The sequence below is a fragment of the Littorina saxatilis genome, unplaced genomic scaffold, assembly GCF_037325665.1.
Source record: "Littorina saxatilis isolate snail1 unplaced genomic scaffold, US_GU_Lsax_2.0 scaffold_142, whole genome shotgun sequence".
Classification (NCBI taxonomy): Eukaryota; Metazoa; Mollusca; class Gastropoda; order Littorinimorpha; family Littorinidae; genus Littorina; species Littorina saxatilis.
In genome coordinates, this window is record NW_027128835.1 from 110,423 (window position 1) to 132,478 (window position 22,056).

Sequence of the window (22,056 nt, forward strand, 5' to 3'; positions counted from 1 at the left end):
GGCAATCTAGTGGCTGCTCCGCCTGGCGTCTGGCATTATGGGGTTAGTGCTAGGACTGTGATTGTATTGAAACATTATTGTACATGAAGCACTGGGAACATTTTTAAACATAATGTGGTTAACTTCTATTTCACCTCAATGGGCGAGGGCGGGATGAAAAAAAAACATTTTAGCATTTCTTGTTCTGTAACAGTGTTAAGAGAAAGATAAATTCAATTCAATTTAATTCAATTCAATTTAATACAATTCTCTCTCCCTCATTCTCATTCTCATAAATCAGACTCAAACCATCCGTTGTCAGGGTCGTGAATGCTACTGACTGGATTGGAAATATTCTTATGTCGCCTAGCGCCATGTAACTGATGAAACCATTCATAGCAAAGCTCTGCAATTTTGGACGTCCCCATTTCACTGCTGTACAGCAAACATCGTCCCCAAATACCTGTGTCTGTGTGTCACCGACTTAGTTGCTCTGCAGAGTGTGTGTGTGTAATACTGCCTTGCTCTGCTGAGTTTGTGTGTTATACCGCTTTGCTCTGCTGAGTGTGTGTGTTTGTGTTAATTACGGTCTGTCTGTATATTCTTTTGTCTGTCCGTCTGTCACTCAAGGGTAAACCGGCACGGTTAGCCTAGTGGTAAGGCGTCCGCCCCGTGATCGGGAGGTCGTGGGTTCGAACCTCGGCCGGTGTCACGATTTCATCTTTCGCCTGTGTACATATGTCCCCCTCGATATTTACTCGAGACTGAAATGTTGTTTCCTGGTAAAATTAAGAAGGGAAATTATTTAAGGACGAAAAGCATGTCAGTTTCTTGCATGTGAAGAAAATTGGTTGTGAAATTAAATAGATTTCACTCCCAAAATCGAATTCTTCGAAAACGTGTACCGAGTGGTTACGTCCCTTGAGTAAGAAGAGAAACATTTTAGGATGAATCAAATTTCTAAGTTAAATAAAATAATTGGTTGGACAAATTTGGCCCCATGAATGTAAGGTACACAAGGTCGCTCATCAGTACTATCGAAGGGTGGGTTTTTTGTTCAGTGTAGAGTTTATACTAGATCAACGAGGCCGAAAATCGAAATATCAACACGGCGAAAGATAAAAACGTCACACCGGGTCATACCTAAGACTTTAAAATTGGCAATCTAGTGGCTGATCCACATCCCATTTTGGTGCAATCCCATTTTGCCGCCGTCCCATTTTTTGCCCCATCCCATTTTCGCGACATTTCACAAGCCAAGCGTCATTTTATAAAATGTATAATTTTGGATGATTAATGAGATGAGGATGATTATAATGATGATGCTATGGATTTCCAATTTGGATTGAGACTACGTGACAGGGCATTTTACTAACATGTCATAACAATAGTGCGACATCCCATTTTGACACCATATCCCATTTGGCCGCCATGCCGTTTCACCGTATTCCATTTATCCCCCATCCCATTGTCGCGACATTTCACAAGCCAAGTGTCATTTTACTACCGTGTCATAACAATAGCGCGTCATCCCATTTTGACACCATCCCATTTGGCCGCCATCACATTTTTTATTTATTCTTCTTGCCAAGCCTCACTATACTACTATACTGCGTTATTCAACTAGGAAGACATTCCGTTTACGCCAAATTCCATTTTTGCCAAAATCCAAAATGTCGCGAAATAGAGATGGCGGCAAAATGGGATGACGGCAAAACGGCATGGCGACAAAATGGAATGTGGCGCTAGTGGTTTGACACGGTGGTAAAATGACACATGGCCTATGAAATGTCGCAAAAATGGGATGGGGGCAAAATGGGATAACGGCCAAACGGGATTGCGCCAAAATGGGACGTGGAGCTAATGGTACATGACATGGTGGTAAAATGACACTTGGCCTGTAATATGTCGCAAAAATGGGATGGGGGCGAAATGGGCTAACGGCGAAACGGGATTGCGCCAAAATGGGATGTGGAGCTAATGGTACATGATATGGTGGTAAAATGACACTTGGCCTGAGAAATGTCGCCAAAATGGGATGGGGGCGAATTGGGATAACGGCGAAACAGGACTAATAGATCCCTTGACTTGGGGTAGTGCGACTAGCTTTCCACTCGGAGGAAGCGACCGGAATTTCCCAACGATGGGACATCCTAGTAATGAATTTTTTTTTTTAAATTCTTAAAATTAACAGAGTTGCGCTACCCCAAAAGTCAAGGAATTTCGTGTTTGTCCCTTGACTTTGGAGATGACAAGAAAATATCGGACGCAAAAACGTGATTTGTAAAATTTTTCATATAGCTCTGCACTTTTGGACGTCCCCATTTCACTGCTGTACAGCAAACATCGTCCCCAAATACCTGTTTGTTTCTAAAAAATCACGCTGGAGGTTGCATTTTATGTAATAACCTCCTGAAATGAGTTTTGACACTTTAGAATGGCATGCAAAATGACACATGGCCTATGAAATGTTGCAAAAATGGGATGGGGGCAAAATGGGATAACGGCCAAACGGGATTGCGCCAAAATGGGACGTGGAGTTAATGGTACATGACATGGTGGTAAAATGACACTTGGCCTGTAAAATGTCGCAAAAATGGGATGGGGGCGAAATGGGCTAACGGCGAAACGGGATTGCGCCAAAATGGGATGTGGAGCTAATGGTACATGATATGGTGGTAAAATGACACTTGGCCTGAGAAATGTCGCCAAAATGGGATGGGGGCGAATTGGGATAACGGCGAAACAGGACTAATAGATCCCTTGACTTGGGGTAGTGCGACTCTGTCACTGCTAGCTTTCCACTCGGAGGAAGCGACCGGAATTTCCCAACGATGGGACATCCTAGTAATGAATTTTTTTTTTTTTTAATTCTTAAAATTAACAGAGTCGCGCTACCCCAAAAGTCAAGGAATTTCGTGTTTGTCCCTTGACTTTGGAGATGACAAGAAAATATCGGGCGCAAAAACGTGATTTGTAAAATTTTTCACAACATATGTCGCCTAGCGCCATGTATGTGATGAAACCATTCATATAGCTCTGCGGGAGCTCTGCACTTTTGGACGTCCCCATTTCACTGCTGTACAGCAAACATCGTCCCCAAATACCTGTTTGTTTCTAAAAAATCACGCTGGAGGTTGCATTTTATGTAATAACCTCCTGAAATGAGTTTTGACACTTTAGAATGGCATTTAACGCTCATTGAAGTTTTAACAAACATTCTAACACCTAAAACATTCATAGCACCGATAACGTAATTCTAGCTCTGCACTTTGTGGCCACATACGTCCCCATTTCACTGCTGTACAGCAAACATCGTCCCCAAATGCCTGTTTTTCTAAAAATCACGCTGGAGGTTGCATTTTATGTAATAACCTCCTGAAATGAGTTTTCACACTTTAAAATGGCATTTAACGCTCATTGAAGTTTTAAGAAACTTTCTAACACGTAAAACAAAAGAGACCCCAAATGCCTGTGTTTTGAGCAAGATGGCATTTTGATACACAGCCGACCCCAAATGACTGTAAAACCACCTATGTGTGTGTGTGTGTGTGTGTGTGTGTGTCACAGTGTATGCATCTGTGTGTGTGTTTGAGAGGGGGTACCTAGCGAGTAAAGGAGGTATAGTGTGTAAAGACGTAAACAGGTTGTCAGGGAAAGCAATAAAAGCGATGTAGTTTTGAGTTTCTCTCCCCTTTTGGATAGTTTTGGTTAGGGATTGGTCGTCAGACTGGGAGAGAGCTTGGGGCTGAAAGGTTGTATTATTGGGCAGTTGAGTGTGCGAGTGTTTATTTTGAATATTTAATTAATTAGTATTCGGAGGATTACACCGGATTACCACCATCAACGCTCCCATTAGGACTTTTCTTCGTAAGCTTACTGTGCCTGCTGTGACATTCACGAGGATTATTGTGATTCTTGGACAATCGTGTGCCTGTGCTGGACTTGCACGAAGACGAACGTCGGAACGGTATACGTGCTAGTGTGCACGCGCAGAGTGTGAACCGAGAGTGAGTGTGTCATTGTGTGGAAGTTTTAATTGCTTGATTTATTTATTTATGATTTAATTTGCTTTTTGGTTCAATAATAAAATCTGTGTACGTTATACTTTGTATTTTGTGGTGTGATTCGCCCGAGTGCGAGACCCCCTTCCCCGAAAGCCTCTGTGAGTGGAATTGTATACTTGAGTGAGAAACGTGAGTGTGTAGATGAGAATTTGAAAGATATTTTGGACCCGGACTCACACAGTAGACACCAACACAACAGCTAAGTTTCAGCCTGACAAAGAAATTCCATGACAGCAAATGGTTGTTCTTGTTATTTCTCTTCTCACAAAAATGTTTCAAGATCTTTACCATTTTCTGTCATTTTGTGGGAAGCTCAGAATATGGGCCTTGACTGTGAAAATTGGGGGGCAGTGCTGGAGAATGGAATTGTGTTTTGTTTACGCTTAAAATTAACTTTGAAATGGGTGTACAACATTGTTTATTTTATTTTATTTACATGAAACTGCAAAATAACTGTGTTTTGAGTTCTATATTTTGAGTTCTATCGTTTATTTTTCTCAGCAACCCTGAGCTTACATAAACAAATGATAGTTTAAAACTGTCATGTCGTTTTTTCTTACCTTTCTCATTATGTAGAGTAAATGCACTATTTTCTGTCATGATGGGTAGGGGTAGGGGTACTACAAGCATTAAAGTTCAAGATTTTGCGAGTTCAGTGGAGTATTTTGTTTGTCTGACGGTAAAGGATACCTCGACTTGAATGTACCAAAGTTTTAGCACATACTTACCACTTCAACGCTTTAAACGTTGTGTTCATTTGTGTTTCATGCTTGAAAATGACTTTGAAAAATGGGTACAAAAGTGTGTTTTCTCAATTTACCAGGACAGTTACTATGTTTTATGCTCTATTTTGATCCTCTATCAGTCTTTTTCATGTGTGGACAAACACGATTCTATTTATTAACATTTGCACAGTAGAATTTTATCATATGAGTGAATAGTTATTTTGCGTAAGAGCGACACCATATTCAAGTTGTATTTATTATCTACTGAATCAGCAAAATGCCCCTTTTATTTTCGTTTTGTTCTCTCTACAAGCCAGAACTTACACCAAAATAATATTTGAAAAGTGACATGTCGCTTTTACTTACTTGTCTCACATGTAGAGCAAATGCACTATTTTCTCTCATAATGGGTAGGGGGTAGGGTTAGTAAAGTCATTACAGTTCAAGATTTTGCGCATGACGGTGTGTATCTTTTTTCCATCAGTAAGAAGGATACTTCAACTTGAGTTTGCCTAAGTTTCAGCGCATCCTGACTACTTTAACACTTTATATCATATGTTTATTTGTGTTTCATGCTTAAAAATGACTTTTAAAATTGATACAAAAGATTTTTTTCTCATATTACCAGGACAGTAACTATGTTTCACACTTTATTTTGTTACTATATTAGTTTCCTTGAATTTTGATCAATTAATTGTTAAATTGTTTACAAAATCACAGTAAAATGTAAACAATTTCTTCAGTAGTAGCCTAATTGCATAAAAAAAGTCTGATATATCATGTTAATGTTATCTTAAAATGGGTGTGTTAAATCCTAGTCTGTTTGTTTTTAATGGACTAAGCATTCCTTGGACTGACAGAAAAGATGTATTTAAACAAATTCCAGTTACTTTGACTTGTTTTTCTTATTGAAAGAGATTATGCACCCTTTTCTGTCAAAATGGGTAGGGGGTGGGGGTAGTAAAAGCATCACAGTTCAAGATTTTGCGCGACAATAGGTGTATTTCTTTTAACTGTGATGAACAGAGATAACTCAACTTGGTATCAAACACAATTTCTGAACACTGTAACCACTCTCGCACTTTTAATTAATGTTTATCTGTGTTCCATGCTTCTAATTGAGCTTCAAAAATGGGTACAACAGTGTTTTTTTCTGAATTCACCAGTAAAATCACTATAATTATTTTATGTTCTATTTTGCTTCCCTATTTCTCTTCTACAGTTTCTGATTATCTGATTATCTTACTTTTCTAATTGGAAGAGAATATGCACTCTTTTCTGTCCCAATGGGTAGGGGGTGGGGGTAGTAAAAGCATCACAGTTCAAGATTTTGCGTGACAAGAGGTGTATTTCTTTTAACTGTGGTGAAGAGGGATAACTCAACTTGGTATCAAACACAATTTCTGAACACTGTAACCCCTCTAGCACTTTTAAATAACGTTTGTCTGTGTTCCATGCTTCTAATTGAGCCATAAAAATGGGCACAGAAATGGGTTTTTTTCTATATCACCAGTAAAATCACTATATTTTATGTTCTATTTTGCTACCCTATTTCTCTTTTTTAGATCCTGATCATCTGGTTATCTTACTTTTCTAATTGGAAGAGAATATGCACTCTTTTCTGTCCCAATGGGTAGGGGGTGGGGGTAGTAAAAGCATCACAGTTCAAGATTTTGCGTGACAAGAGGTGTATTTCTTTTAACTGTGGTGAAGAGGGATAACTCAACTTGGTATCAAACACAATTTCTGAACACTGTAACCCCTCTAGCACTTTTAAATAACGTTTGTCTGTGTTCCATGCTTCTAATTGAGCCATAAAAATGGGCACAGAAATGGGTTTTTTTCTATATCACCAGTAAAATCACTATATTTTATGTTCTATTTTGCTACCCTATTTCTCTTTTTTAGATCCTGATCATCTGGTTATCTTACTTTTCTAATTGGAAGAGAATATGCACTCTTTTCTGTCAAAATGAGTAGGGGGTGGGGGTAGTAAAAGCATCACAGTTCAAGATTTTGCGCGACAAGAGGTGTATTTCTTAACTGTGGTGAAGAGGGATAACTCAACTTGGTATCTAACATTATTTCTGATCACTGTAATCACTCTTACACTTTTAATGTATGTTTATCTGTGTTCCATGCTTCAATTTAAGCTTCAAAAATTGGTACAAAAGTGTTTTTTTCTGAATTCACCAGTAAAATCACTATATTTTATGTTCTAGTTTGTTTCCCTATTTCTCTTCCTCAGTTTCTGATCATCTGATTGTTATTTTGTTTACATATTCACAACATAATCTTACAATTTCTTCAGTAGTATTTGCGTGAAAAAGTCTGATACCTTATGCTCAAACTTCAGTCGCTATCTTAAAACTTTGCGCGACAAGCTCTTTTCTTTTTGTTTTATCCTGATAAAGCAAACCTTGAACTAACAGAAAACATAACTTTTAAAATAGCCTAATCACTTTGAAATATGGCCTCAATAGTATACTCCAGCCTTAAGCAATGTCTAAACATTTAGTCAACATATATTAGCCTTAGAGAATGAAAATGAACACATTGGCCTTTTTCACCCAGGTTATTCCAAGAGCCTTAATCAACTTTTGTATTTGTTATTAATATTTTGTATGATCAATGTTTGGCATTGTTCCCTGTTGTAACATCGATTGTGTGTTTTGTAAAGACAAAAAAAAAAGACAACAAGTCGCGTAAGGTGAAATTACTACATTTAGTCAAGCTGTGGAACTCACAGAATGAAACTGAACGCACTGCATTTTTTCACAATGACAGTAGTCTGCCGCTTGTGCAAAACGGAGTTCGACTGAGCTTGACTAAATGTTGTATTTTCGCCTTACGCGACTTGTTTTAGGCTAACATCCTTACGTTCTTTTGGAATTTTCTGTTTCAATCTTGATGCTGCAAACTCCTTTGTTGTTCGCAAGGAATCAGTTCGTATTTTTCCCCTTCTTCTTCTTCTTCTGCGTTCGACTGACTGCACGATCAAAGTCTCTCCGCTCCGAGGGATGACGCAAAGTTGGCCGTGCGGCGAAGTTCATCTGCCTTTCCCCAGAGTTTGGTCCGAAGGTCCGTTCCGTCCACAGAACTTATATATTATTTAATATAAGTTCTGTGGCCACTGCTCTCGGCGCCTTGCTTCGTGGGAGGGACAGTCGTATTTTTCCCCCGAAAGCGGCGTATGCCTGAATGGCGGGGTAAAAACGGTCGTACACGTAAAAACCCACTCGTGCAAAAAACATGAGTAAAAGTGGGAGTTTCCGCTCATAAACGAAGAAGAAGAATTGTTCGTATTTAGATATACGAGCGAAGAAAATTCCGTTTTTAATATATCGGTCACGTTTAGCCGAACATGTAGGAGGGGCGTTAAAAACCAACCTTCCTTCCTGTGCATGTCAGCGTGACATTTTCCACAAATCTTTCCAAGCTGTTAGGCAAAAAAAAAACAAGAGGCGAAGCCTTCAAGGCTCACGTAAGAAATCGACAAACAGTAACACAAACTCAATCACTCCGTCACACATACACACACACACACACACACACACACACACACACACACACACACACACACACACACACACACACACACAGTAAGCATAGGTGAAACTGTGCAAGAAAGCGAGACCCTGGATCTGCCAAGTAGTCTCGGCCCGCTCACAATAACAATGACCGAGACTTTCAGTAATTCCTTTGCGTGACGTCTAACCCTCTTACGTCATAATGTGACGTCTTCAAATAGTTTCTATCAAACACGTCAAACACTTTTGACCGAGACGTAATCTTCTTATGCGAGCTTTATCCATAGACTCGGAAATGTTAAAGTTTCTATCACACACACACACACACACGCACGCACGCACGCACGCACGCACGCACGCACAGACAGACAAAGTTTATCATCGCATAGGCTACACTTACGTGAGCCAAAAAGGTGTGGTTAAGGTAACATAGCCAAAAACAAATTAGGGTATGAAGGTAGGCAATCACTGGGTTTTTTTTTTACTTTTTTTTCTAATGTGAACAAATTAAACCTACTTGACAGGGAAATAAGTGTGCGGCTCGAGCGCTTTCGCTTTCATTGCGTTTTCTGCACTCGTTTTCTTGTTACATTTAGTCAAGTTTTGACTAAATGTTTTAACATAGAGGGGGGAATCGAGACGAGGGTCGTGGTGTATGTGTGTCTATCTGTCTGTCTGTCTGTCTGTCTGTCTGTCTGTCTGTCTGTGTGTCTGTGTAGAGCGATTCAGACTAAACTACTGGGCCGATCTTTATGAAATTTGACATGAGAGTTCCTGGGTATGATATCCCCGGACTTTTATTTCATTTTTTCGATAAATACCTTTGATGACGTCATATCCGGCTTTTTGTAAAAGTTGAGGCGCCACTGTCACACCCTCATTTTTCAATCAAATTGATTCAAATTTTGGCACAGCAATCTTCGACGAAGCCCGGGGTTTGGTATTGCATTTCAGCTTGGTGGCTTAAAAACTAATGAGTGAGTTTGGTCATTAAAAATCGGAAACTTGTAATTAAAATTATTTTTTTACTAAACGATCCAAAACCAATTTCATCTTATTCTTCGTCATTTTCTGATTCCAAAAACATATACATATGTTATATTTGGATTAAAAACAAGCTCTGAAAATTAAAAATATAAAAATTATGATCAAAATTAAATTTCCGGAATCGTTTTAAATACTATTTCATCATATTCCTTGTCGGTTCCTGATTCCAAAAACATATAGATATGATATGTTTGGATTAAAAACACGCTCAGAAAGTTAAAACGAAGAGAGGTACAGTAAAGCGTGCTATGAAGCACAGCGCAATCGCTACCGCGCCAAACAAGCTCGTCACTTTCACTGCCTTTTGCACTAGCGGCGGACTACGTTCAGTTTCATTCTGTGAGTTCCACAGCTTGACTAAATGTAGTAATTTCGCCTTACGCGACTTGTTACATTTAGTCAAGTTTTGACTAAATGTTTTAACGTAGAGGGGGGAATCGAGACGAGGGTCGTGGTGTATGTGCGTGTGTGTGTGTGTCTGTGTGTGTGTGTGTGTGTGTGTGTGTGTAGAGCGATTCAGACTAAACTACTGGACCGATCTTTATGAAATTTGACATGAGAGTTCCTGGGTATGAAATCCCCGAACGTTTTTTTCATTTTTTTTATAAATGTCTTTGATGACGTCATATCCGGCTTTTCGTGAAAGTTGAGGCGGCACTGTCACGCCCTCATTTTTCAACCAAATTGGTTGAAATTTTGGTCGGGTAATGTTCGACGAAGCCCGGACTTCGGTATTGCATTTCAGCGTGGTGGCTTAAAAATTAATTAATGACTTTGGTCATTAAAAATCTGAAAATTGTAAAAAAAAATATGTTTTTATAATACGATCCAAATTTACGTTTATCTTATTTTCCATCATTTGCTGATTCCAAAAACATATAAATATGTTATATTCGGATTAAAAACAAGCTCTGAAAATTAAATATATAAACATTATTATTAAAATTAAATTGTCGAAATCAATTTAAAAACACTTTCATCTTATTCCTTGTCGGTTCCTGATTCCAAAAACATATAGATATGATATGTTTGGATTAAAAACACGCTCAGAAGTTAAAACGAAGAGAGGTACAGAAAAGCGTGCTATCCTTCCCAGCGCAACTACTACCCCGCTCTTCTTGTCAATTTCACTGCCTATGCCGTGAGCGGTGGATTGACGATGCTACGAGTATACGGTCTTGCTGCGTTGTATTGCGTTCAGTTTCATTCTGTGAGTTCGACAGCTACTTGACTAAATGTTGTATTTTCGCCTTACGCGACTTGTTACATTTAGTCAAGTTTTGACTAAATGTTTTAACATAGAGGGGGAATCGAAACGAGGGTCGTGGTGTATGTGTGTGTGTGTGTGTGTGTGTATGTGTGTGTGTGCGTGCGTGCGTGTAGAGCGATTCAGACCAAACTACTGGACCGATCTTATGAAATTTTAAATGAGAGTTCCTGGGATTGATATCCCCGAACGTTTTTTTTCTTTTTTTCGATAAATGTCTTTGATGACGTCATATCCGGCTTTTCGTGAAAGTTGCGGCGGAACTGTCACGCTCTCATTTTTCAACCAAATTGGTTGAAATTTTGGTCAAGTAGTCTTCGACAAAGCCCGGACTTCGGTATTGCATTTCAGCGTGGTGGCTTAAAAATTAATTAATGACTTTGGTCATTAAAAATCTGAAAATTGTAAAAAAAAAAAAAAAATTATAAAACGATCCAAATTTACGTTTATCTTATTCTCCATCATTTTCTGATTCCAAAAACATATATGTTATATTTGGATTAAAAACAAGCTCTGAAAATTAAAAATTTAAAAATTATTATCAAAATTAAATTTTGGAAATCAATTTAAAAACACTTTCATCTTATTCCTTGTCGGTTTCTGATTCCAAAAACATATAGATATGATATGTTTGGATTAAAAACACGCTCAGCAAGTTAAAACGAAGAGAGGTTCAGAAAAGCGTGCTATCCTTCTCAGCGCAACTACTAAACCGCTCTTCTTGTCAATTTCACTGCCTTTGCCATGAGCATGAGCGGTGGACTGACGATGCCACGAGTACATACGGTCTTGCTGAAAAATTGCATTGCGTTCAGTTTCATTCTGTGAGTTCGACAGCTACTTGACTAAATGTTGTATTTTCGCCTTTACGCGACTTGTTACATTTAGTCAAGTTTTGACTAAATGTTTTAACGTAGAGGGGAGAATCGAGACGAGGGTCGTGGTGTATGTGCGTGTGTGTGTGTGTCTGTGTGTGTGTGTAGAGCGATTCAGACTAAACTACTGGACCGATCTTTATGAAATTTAACATGAGAGTTCCTGGGTATGAAATCCCCGAACGTTTTTTTCATTTTTTTGATAGATGTCTTTGATGACGTCATATCCGGCTTTTCGTGAAAGTTGAGGCGGCACTGTCACGCCCTCATTTTTTAACCAAATTGGTTGAAATTTTTGTCGGGTAATGTTCGACGAAGCCCGGACTTCGGTATTGCATTTCAGCGTGGTGGCTTAAAAATTAATTAATGACTTTGGTCATTAAAAATCTGAAAATTGTAAAAAAAAATATGTTTTTTATAAAACGATCCAAATTTACGTTCATCTTATTCTCCATCATTTGCTGATTCCAAAAACATATAAATATGTTATATTCGGATTAAAATCAAGCTCTGAAAATTAAATATATAAAAATTATTATCAAAATTAAATTGTCGAAATCAATTTAAAAACACTTTCATCTTATTCCTTGTCGGTTCCTGATTCCAAAAACATATAGATATGATATGTTTGGATTAAAAACACGCTCAGAAAGTTAAAACGAAGAGAGGTACAGAAAAGCGTGCTATCCTTCCCAGGGCAACTACTACCCCGCTCTTCTTGTCAATTTCACTGCCTATGCCGTGAGCGGTGGACTGACGATGCTACGAGTATACGGTCTTGCTGCGTTGCATTGCGTTCAGTTTCATTCTGTGAGTTCGACAGCTACTTGACTAAATGTTGTATTTTCGCCTAACGCGACTTGTTTACATTTAGTCAAGTTTTGACTAAATGTTTTAACATAGAGGGGGGAATCAAGACGAGGGTCGTGTGTGTCTGTCTGTCTGTGTGTGTGTGTGTGTAGAGCAATTCAGACTAAACTACTGGACCGATCTTTATGAAATTTGACCTGAGAGTTCCTGGGTATGATATCCTCAGACGTTTTTTTCATTTTTTTGATAAATGTCTTTGATGACGTCATATCCGGCTTTTCGTGAAAGTTGAGGCGGCACTGTCACGCCCTCATTTTTCAACCAAACTGGTTGAAATTTCGGTCGGGTAATGTTCGACGAAGCCCGGACTTCGGTATTGCATTTCAGCGTGGTGGCTTAAAAATTAATTATTGACTTTGGTCATTAAAAATCTGAAAATTGTAAAAAAAAAAATAAAAATTTATAAAACGATCCAAATTTACGTTCATCTTATTCTCCATCATTTTCTGATTCCAAAAACATATAAATATGTTATGGTCCGTGCTTGGCCCCATACTTTTCGTTCTATATGCCTCCCCTGTGTCCGATGTTATCAGTCGCCATGCGTTGTCGCACGAGAGTTTCGCTGATGATACACAGCTTCATCAGTCTGCCCCCCCTTGCTGAAGTTGACGATCTGGTATCTCGGACACAGGATTGCATTGCGGACCTCAGTGATTGGATGTCTTTAAACAAACTCCAGTTAAATAGTGACAAAACCGAAGTTATGCTGGCCTGTACCAAGAAATTTCTCAATCACCCTTCTCTTCCTGCCTCTCTCACTGTCAACGAACTACCTATCTCTTTCTCTCCGTCTGTCCGCAGCCTTGGCGTCACTCTCGATCCAACTCTCTCTTTCCAAAAACACATCTCTAACATCTGCAAGTCCGCCTATCTAGAGCTGCGCAAGATTAGTTCAGTCCGTCACTACCTCACCGCTGATGCAACCAAAACGTTAGTGTGTTCTTTAGTCCTCTCAAAGATAGATTATTGCAATTCTCTTCTGGTCGGTCTCCCTAAGTACCTTTTAGATAGACTTCAAAGGATCCAAAATAACGCTGCCCGCCTGGTCTTCAAATCTTCCAAGTATGAACACGCCACACCCCTTCTTCACTCTCTACACTGGCTGCCAATCACTAAAAGGATTGAATACAAACTCTCCTCTCTTTCTTTTGCCGTCGTTTCTGGTTCTGCCCCAGAATACTTGTCAGAACTCCTCAATCTCTACACCCCCTCTCGTCAGCTTCGCTCCGCCGCCGACACTCGACTCTTCCGACTCCCCACAGTGCAAACAAAGACATGTGGCGAGAGGTCCTTCGCCTATCAAGCCCCTGTGACCTGGAATAGATTACCACTGCCTCTCAGACACACAGATTCTCTCACTACATTCAAGACTAATCTCAAAACACACCTCTTTCAGCGCAAGTGATTTCCCCCCCAGCATCTCCCCACCCACCCCATCCCGCCCCACCTCACCCCCTACCTAGCGCCTAAAATAACGTGTATATATATTTTCTGCGCTTTGTGTCAGCACTGTTTGTGTGTGTGTAAATAGTACCGTTGACACGTTTTTATATAGAGGCCTACTGTGGTTCTTGTGCTTAGGCTGTGTATTGGACTGTCATTGTATGCCTGCATTATTAGTTGTTAGTAATTATTACATGTGCTGATTGTTCTCTTTGCCTGCGCGCGTATAGTATGTTGGTTATGTTTGGTCATAGTATGTTTGTTTATGTTTGGTCGTTATCTTGCCTGTGCGTGTATTGTATGTTTGGTCGCTTTCTTTGCCTGTGCATGTATAGTTTGTTGGTTATGTTTGGTCGGTTTCTTTGTCTGTGCGTGTATAGTATGCTTGGTCGATGTATGTATTGTAAAGCGCTAAGAGTAGACATTTTTCTAGAATAGCGCTATAAAAGTTTGCATTATTATTATTATTATATTTAGATTAAAAACAAGCTCTGAAAATTAAATATATAAAAATTATTATCAAAATTAAATTGTCGAAATCAATTTAAAAACACTTTCATCTTATTCCTTGTCGGTTCCTGATTCCAAAAACATATAGATATGATATGTTTGGATTAAAAACACGCTCAGAAAGTTAAAACAAAGAGAGGTACAGAAAAGCGTGCTATCCTTCTTAGCGCAACTACTACCCCGCTCTTCTTGTCAATTTCACCGCCTTTGCCATGAGCGGTGGACTGACGATGCTACGAGTATACGGTCTTGCTGAAAAATGGCATTGCGTTTAGTTTCATTCTGTGAGTTCGACAGCTTGACTAAATGTAGTAATTTCGCCTTACGCGACTTGTTTTTACATTCAGTCAAGTTTTGACTAAATGTTTTAACATCGAGGGGGAATCGAAACGAGGGTCATGGTGTATGTGCGTGTGTGTGTCTGTGTGTGTGTGTGTGTGTGTAGAGCGATTCAGACTAAACTACTGGACCGATCTTTATGAAATTTGACATGAGAGTTCCTGGGTATGAAATCCCCGAACGTTTTTTTCATTTTTTTGATAAATGTCTTTGATGACGTCATATCCGGCTTTTCGTGAAAGTTGAGGCGGCACTGTCACGCCCTCATTTTTCAACCAAATTGGTTGAAATTTTGGTCAAGTAATCTTCGACGAAGCCCGGACTTCGGTATTGTATTTCAGCTTGGTGGCTTAAAAATTAGTTAATGACTTTGGTCATTAAAATCTGAAAATTGTAAAAAAAATATTTTTTTTATAAAACGATCCAAATTTACGTTCATCTTATTCCCCATCATTTTCTGATTCCAAAAATATATACATATGTTATATTTGGATTAAAAACAAGCTCTGAAAATTAAAAATATAAAAATTATTATCAACATTAAATTGTTGAAATCAATTTAAAAACACTTTCATCTTATTCCTTGTCGGTTCCTGATTCTAAAAACATGTAGATATGATATGTTTGGATTAAAAACACGCTCAGAAAGTTAAAACGAAGAGTGGTACAGAAAAGCGTGCTATCCTTCTCAGCGCAAGTACTACCCCGCTCTTCTTGTCAATTTCACTGCCTTTGCCGTGCGCGGTGGACTGACGATGCTACGAGTATACCGTCTTGCTGCGTTGCATTGCGTTCAGTTTCATTCTGTGAGTTCGACAGCTACTTGACTAAATGTTGTATTTTCGCCTTACGCGACTTGTTTTTATATTTAGTCAAGTTTTGACTAAATATTTTAACATCGAGGGGGAATCGAAACGAGGGTCGTGGTGTATGTGCGTGTGTCTGTCTGTCTGTCTGTCTGTGTGTGTGTGTAGAGCGATTCAGACTAAACTACTGGACCGATCTTTATGAAATTTGACATGAGAGTTCCTGGGTATGAAATCCCCGAACGTTTTTTTCATTTTTTTGATAAATGTCTTTGATGACGTCATATCCGGCTTTTCGTGAAAGTTGAGGCGGCACTGTCACGCCCTCATTTTTCAACCAAATTGGTTGAAATTTTGGTCAAGTAATCTTCGACGAAGCCCGGACTTCGGTATTGCATTTCAGCTTGGTGGCTTAAAAATCAATTAATGACTTTGGTCATTAAAAATCTGAAAATTGTAAAAAAAATTAAAAATTTATACAACGATCCAAATTTACGTTTATCTTATTCTCCATCATTTGCTGATTCCAAAAACATATAAATATGTTATATTCGGATTAAAAACAAGCTCTGAAAATTAAATATATGAAAATTATTATCACATTTTTTTTTTTCGAAATCAATTTAAAAACACTTTCATCTTATTCCTTGTTGGTTCCTGATTCCCAAAACATATAGATATAATATGTTTGGATTAAAAACACGCTCAGAAAGTTAAAACGAAGAGAGGTACAGAAAAGCGTGCTATCCTTCTCAGCGCAACGAATACCCCGCTCTTCTTGTCAATTCCACGGGCACTGCCTTTGCCACGGGCGGTGGAGAGACGATGCTACGAGTATACGGTCTTGCTGCGTTGCGTTGCGTTCAGTTTCATTCTGTGAGTTCGACAGCTACTTGACTAAATATTGTATTTTCGCTTTACGCGACTTGTTTTATATTTAGTCAAGTTTTGACTAAATATTTTAACATCGAGGGGGAATCGAAACGAGGGTCGTGGTGTATGTGCGTGTGTGCGTGTGTGTGTGTGTGTGTAGAGCGATTCAGACTAAACTACTGGACCGATCTTTATGAAATTTGACATGAGAGTTCTTGGGTATGAAATCCCCGAACGTTTTTTTCATTTTTTTGATAAATGTCTTTGATGACGTCATATCCGGCTTTTCGTGAAAGTTGAGGCGGCACTGTCACGCCCTCATTTTTCAACCAAATTGGTTGAAAGTTTGGTCAAGTAATCTTCGACGAAGCCCGGACTTCGGTATTGCATTTCAGCTTGGTGGCTTAAAAATTAATTAATGACTTATGTCATTAAAAATCTGAAAATTGTAAAAAAAAATAAAAATTTATAAAACGATCCAAATTTACGTTTATCTTATTCTCCATCATTTGCTGATTCCAAAAACATATAAATATGTTATATTCGGATTAAAAACAAGCTCTGAAAATTAAATATATAAAAATTATTATCAAAATTAAATTGTCCAATTTAAAAACACGTTCATCTTATTCCTTGTCGGTTCCTGATTCCAAAAACATATAGATATGATATGTTTGGATTAAAAACACGCTCAGAAAGTTAAAACAAAGAGAGGTACAGAAAAGCGTGCTATCCTTCTTAGCGCAACTGCTACCCCGCTCTTCTTGTCAATTTCACTGCCTTTGCCATGAGCGGTGGACTGACGATGCTACGAGTATACGGTCTTGCTGAAAAATGGCATTGCGTTCAGTTTCATTCTGTGAGTTCGACAGCTACTTGACTAAATATTGTATTTTCGCCTTACGCGACTTGTTTACATTTAGTCAAGTTTTGACTAAATGTTTTAACATAGAGGGGGGAATCGAGACGAGGGTCGTGGTGTATGTGTGTCTGTCTGTCTGTGTGTGTGTGTGTGTAGAGCGATTCAGACTAAACTACTGGACCGATCTTTATGAAATTTGACATGAGAGTTCCTGGGTATGATATCCTCAGACGTTTTTTTCATTTTTTTGATAAATGTCTTTGATGACGTCATATCCGGCTTTTCGTGAAAGTTGAGGCGGCACTGTCACGCTCTCATTTTTCAACCAAATTGGTTGAAATTTTGGTCAAGAAATCTCCGACGAAGCCCGGACTTCGGTATTGCATTTTAGCTTGGTGGCTTAAAAATTAATTAATGACTTTGGTCATTAAAAATCTGAAAATTGTAAAAAAATAATTTTTTTATAAAACGTTCCAAATTTACGTTCACCTTATTCTCCATCATTTTCTGATTCCAAAAACATATAAATATGTCATATTTGGATTAAAAACAAGCTCTGAAAATTAAAAATATAAAAATTATGATCAAAATTAAATTTTCGAAATCAATTTAAAAACACTTTCATCTTATTCCTTGTCGGTTCCTGATTCCAAAAACATATAGATATGATATGTTTGGATTGAAAACATGCTCGGAAAGTTAAAACGAAGAGAGGTACAGAAAAGCGTGCTTTCCTTCTCAGCGCAACTACTACCCCGCTCTTCTTGTCAATTTCACTGCCTTTGCCATGAGCGGTGGACTGACGATGCTACGAGTATACGGTCTTGCTGCGTTGCATTGCGTTCAGTTTCATTCTGTGAGTTCGACAGCTACTTGACTAAATGTTGTATTTTCGCCTTACGCGACTTGTTTTTTATATTTAGTCAAGTTTTGACTAAATATTTTAACGTAGAGGGGGGAATCGAGACGAGGGTCGTGGTGTATGTGTGTGTGTGTGTGTGTGTGTGTGTCTGTCTGTCTGTGTGTGTGTGTAGAGCGATTCAGACCAAACGACTGGACCGATCTTTATGAAATTTTACATGAAAGTTCCTGGGTATGATATCCCCGAACGTTTTTTTCATTTTTTTGATAAATGTCTTTAATGACGTCATATCCGGCTTTTCGTGAAAGTTGAGGCGGCACTGTCACGTTCTCATTTTTCAACCAAATTGGTTGAAATTTTGGTCAAGTAATCTTCGACGAAGCCCGGACTTCGGTATTGCATTTCAGCTTGGTGGCTTAAAAACTATTTAATGACTTTGGTCATTAAAAATCGGAAAATTGTAAAAAAAAAAAAAAAAATTATAAAACGATCCAAATATACGTTCATCTTATTCTCCATCATTTTCTGATTCCACAAACATATAAATATGTTATATTTGGATTAAAAACAAGCTCTGAAAATTAAATATATAAAAATTATTATCAAAATTAAATTGTCGAAATCAATTTAAAAACACTTTCATCTTATTCCTTGTCGGTTCCTGATTCCAAAAACATATAGATATGATATGTTTGGATTAAAAACACGCTCAGAAAGTTAAAACAAAGAGAGGTACAGAAAAGCGTGCTATCCTTCTTAGCGCAACTACTACCCCGCTCTTCTTGTCAATTTCACTGCCTTTGCCATGAGCGGTGGACTGACGATGCTACGAGTATACGGTCTTGCTGAAAAATGGCATTGCGTTCAGTTTCATTCTGTGAGTTCGACAGCTACTTGACTAAATGTTGTATTTTCGCCTTATGCGACTTGTTTTGTTTTTTGTTTTTTGACAAATGTAATAAAAAGTTATAGGGTCGGCCCCTAAAAATAGGGTAGGTCGGGTTACCGTAACCACACCTATTTCATAAAACGGATTTAATTCCCCGGGAACTTCTTCAGTTCACACACACACACACGCACACACCCACTCACACACATACACACACATACACACACACACACACACACACACACACACTCATACACACACACACACACTCACACACACACGGCACACACACACACACACACACACACATACACACACAATGTTTGAATATAAGAAAACGAATGACAAGAACGATCGGTGATTTCTCAGAAATCACTTAAGGAGAAAAATCCGGTCGCATATTTTGCAAGAAAGGACGCAGTCGCTTTGACCTGGTCTTTCTGATTTCAACTTATGTGCAGGTACGATCATTGTTTTCATGAATATTTCTCCTCCATGCTTTGTATTAAATGAGCTTTTCACACACACAAAAGTATTACAGTACATATTAAATGACTAAAAAGAAGTTGTACGTTCACAGCACAAGATGGATCTTTTTATATTTAGTCAAGTTTTGACTAAATATTTTAACATCGAGGGGGAATCGAAACGAGGGTCGTGGTGTATGTGCGTGTGTCTGTCTGTCTGTCTGTCTGTCTGTGTGTGTGTGTAGAGCGATTCAGACTAAACTACTGGACCGATCTTTATGAAATTTGACATGAGAGTTCCTGGGTATGAAATCCCCGAACGTTTTTTTCATTTTTTTGATAAATGTCTTTGATGACGTCATATCCGGCTTTTCGTGAAAGTTGAGGCGGCACTGTCACGCCCTCATTTTTCAACCAAATTGGTTGAAATTTTGGTCAAGTAATCTTCGACAAAGCCCGGACTTCGGTATTGCATTTCAGCTTGGTGGCTTAAAAATTAATTAATGACTTTGGTCATTAAAAATCTGAAAATTGTAAAAAAAAAAAAAAAAATTTATAAAACGGTCCAAATATACGTTTATCTTATTCTCCATCATTTGCTGATTCCAAAAACATATAAATATGTTATATTCGGATTAAAAACAAGCTCTGAAAATTAAATATATAAAAATTATTATCAAAATTAAATTGTCGAAATCAATTTAAAAACACTTTCATCTTATTCCTTGTCGGTTCCTGATTCCAAAAACATATAGATATGATATGTTTGGATTAAAAACACGCTCAGAAAGTTAAAACAAAGAGAGGTACAGAAAAGCGTGCTATCCTTCTTAGCGCAACTACTACCCCGCTCTTCTTGTCAATTTCACTGCCTTTGCCATGAGCGGTGGACTGACGATGCTACGAGTATACGGTCTTGCTGAAAAATGGCATTGCGTTCAGTTTCATTCTGTGAGTTCGACAGCTACTTGACTAAATATTGTATTTTCGCCTTACGCGACTTGTTTTTATATTTAGTCAAGTTTTGACTAAATATTTTAACATCGAGGGGGAATCGAAACGAGGGTCGTGGTGTATGTGCGTGTGTCTGTCTGTCTGTCTGTCTGTCTGTGTGTGTGTGTAGAGCGATTCAGACTAAACTACTACCCCGCTCTTCTTGTCAATTTCACTGCCTTTGCCATGAGCGGTGGACTGACGATGCTACGAGTATACGGTCTTGCTGCGTTGCATTGCGTTCAGTTTCATTCTGTGAGTTCGACAGCTACTTGACTAAATGTTGTATTTTCGCCTTACGCGACTTGTTTTTTATATTTAGTCAAGTTTTGACTAAATATTTTAACGTAGAGGGGGGAATCGAGACGAGGGTCGTGGTGTATGTGTGTGTGTGTGTGTGTGTGTGTGTCTGTCTGTCTGTGTGTGTGTGTAGAGCGATTCAGACCAAACGACTGGACCGATCTTTATGAAATTTTACATGAAAGTTCCTGGGTATGATATCCCCGAACGTTTTTTTCATTTTTTTGATAAATGTCTTTAATGACGTCATATCCGGCTTTTCGTGAAAGTTGAGGCGGCACTGTCACGTTCTCATTTTTCAACCAAATTGGTTGAAATTTTGGTCAAGTAATCTTCGACGAAGCCCGGACTTCGGTATTGCATTTCAGCTTGGTGGCTTAAAAACTATTTAATGACTTTGGTCATTAAAAATCGGAAAATTGTAAAAAAAAAAAAAAAAATTATAAAACGATCCAAATATACGTTCATCTTATTCTCCATCATTTTCTGATTCCACAAACATATAAATATGTTATATTTGGATTAAAAACAAGCTCTGAAAATTAAATATATAAAAATTATTATCAAAATTAAATTGTCGAAATCAATTTAAAAACACTTTCATCTTATTCCTTGTCGGTTCCTGATTCCAAAAACATATAGATATGATATGTTTGGATTAAAAACACGCTCAGAAAGTTAAAACAAAGAGAGGTACAGAAAAGCGTGCTATCCTTCTTAGCGCAACTACTACCCCGCTCTTCTTGTCAATTTCACTGCCTTTGCCATGAGCGGTGGACTGACGATGCTACGAGTATACGGTCTTGCTGAAAAATGGCATTGCGTTCAGTTTCATTCTGTGAGTTCGACAGCTACTTGACTAAATGTTGTATTTTCGCCTTATGCGACTTGTTTTGTTTTTTGTTTTTTGACAAATGTAATAAAAAGTTATAGGGTCGGCCCCTAAAAATAGGGTAGGTCGGGTTACCGTAACCACACCTATTTCATAAAACGGATTTAATTCCCCGGGAACTTCTTCAGTTCACACACACACACACGCACACACCCACTCACACACATACACACACATACACACACACACACACACACACACACACACTCATACACACACACACACACTCACACACACACGGCACACACACACACACACACACACACATACACACACAATGTTTGAATATAAGAAAACGAATGACAAGAACGATCGGTGATTTCTCAGAAATCACTTAAGGAGAAAAATCCGGTCGCATATTTTGCAAGAAAGGACGCAGTCGCTTTGACCTGGTCTTTCTGATTTCAACTTATGTGCAGGTACGATCATTGTTTTCATGAATATTTCTCCTCCATGC